Raw genomic sequence first — 1,311 nt, forward strand, 5'->3', positions numbered from 1 at the left:
TGGCAGGCAGTAGATATAATCAAGCAAGAGGGCAACGTCTCTCCCTGATACTGACAATATCCCATGACAATGGCTCTGTTCTGTTACAGTTCATTCAATTCGTACTGAGCATCTCAGTGCCTGCCACTGTTCTAGATGCTGGGGACACAGTTGTGAACACAGTGTCATAATTCTGTCCAGTCTTATCTTTTTCAGATGCAGCCACGCAAATTAAGAATACAATTGAGCTCTCTCGCCTCGGCGCTTCCAAGATGACCAAGAAAAGAAGGAACAACCGTTGTGCCAAAAAGGGCCGCGGCCATGTGCAGCCTATTCACGGCACCAACTGTGCCCGATGTGTGCCCAAGGATAAGGCCATTAAGAAGTTCGTTATTCGGAACATCGTAGAGGCCGCAGCCATCAGGGACATTTCTGAAGCGAGTGTTTTCGATGCCTATGTACTTCCCAAGCTGTATGTGAAACTACATTACTGCATGAGTTGTGCCATTCACAGCAAGGTAGTCAGGAATCGCTCTCTGGAAGCCCGTAAGGACCGAACACCTCCACCCTGATTTAGACCTGCGGGTGCTGCCCCACGTCCTCCACCAAAGCCCATGTAAGGATCCAAGTCCTTAAAGACTGAAGAAATATTGGTTTCTCTGAAAAGACAATAAAATGGAAATTATTAAAAAAAAAAAGAATACAATTGAATTTCCTAACCCCTATTCAAAACTCAGTCCAGCATTCTTACTGGCTTCATTTGACCAAAAACTTCAGAGGAAAGAGACTTTCCCATGAAATTTGCAGTGTCTCCAGCTTCTGATCCCTCAGGGGGAAGAAGCTTTATTTCTTAGGTAGTTTGTCTGTTCCAAAGTGTTCTCCCACCCCACCATCTCTCAGATAAAGGACTAAATTCCATGAAAAGCCACAGCTACCCCAAAGGAGAAATCAGTCCCTAATGATATTACACTTGCACAAATTGAAATGGGGTTAAAAGCTCAGATTGTGGATTCTTAGATTTTTTGCTAAGCTGGAAGCTTTTATAGGCTCACTTTAAATTGAGAGGCAGAGTTTAGATCCTTTTGTTACTTAAGAGACTGAGCAAATTAGCAAGTCCGAGGCAAATCTTTTTTGATTACTGAACTATTACAAATGCCTCCTGGCCAAAGAATAACCTCTCTCCAGAGGGAAATGTTCAGCAGGACCTTTTGCTTAAATTCATAAAATCTGTTAAAGCAAATCTCTCACATTTCCATTAAGTCGGTAAATTACTTCTAGGGGAAAAGGATAAAATGCCGGCAATAAAATGGCTGGACTATATTAATGATGGGA

The 1,311-nt window shown here is 42.7% G+C and overlaps 1 pseudogene; it reads left to right on the top strand.

Moving 5' to 3' along the window:
• Window positions 1-232: 232 nt before the first annotated feature.
• LOC109576414 (small ribosomal subunit protein eS26 pseudogene) lies at window positions 233-685 on the top strand (annotated as a pseudogene).
• The last annotated feature ends 626 nt before the right edge of the window (window positions 686-1,311 follow it).

The sequence above is a fragment of the Bos indicus genome, chromosome 2, assembly GCF_029378745.1.
Source record: "Bos indicus isolate NIAB-ARS_2022 breed Sahiwal x Tharparkar chromosome 2, NIAB-ARS_B.indTharparkar_mat_pri_1.0, whole genome shotgun sequence".
Classification (NCBI taxonomy): domain Eukaryota; kingdom Metazoa; phylum Chordata; class Mammalia; order Artiodactyla; family Bovidae; genus Bos; species Bos indicus.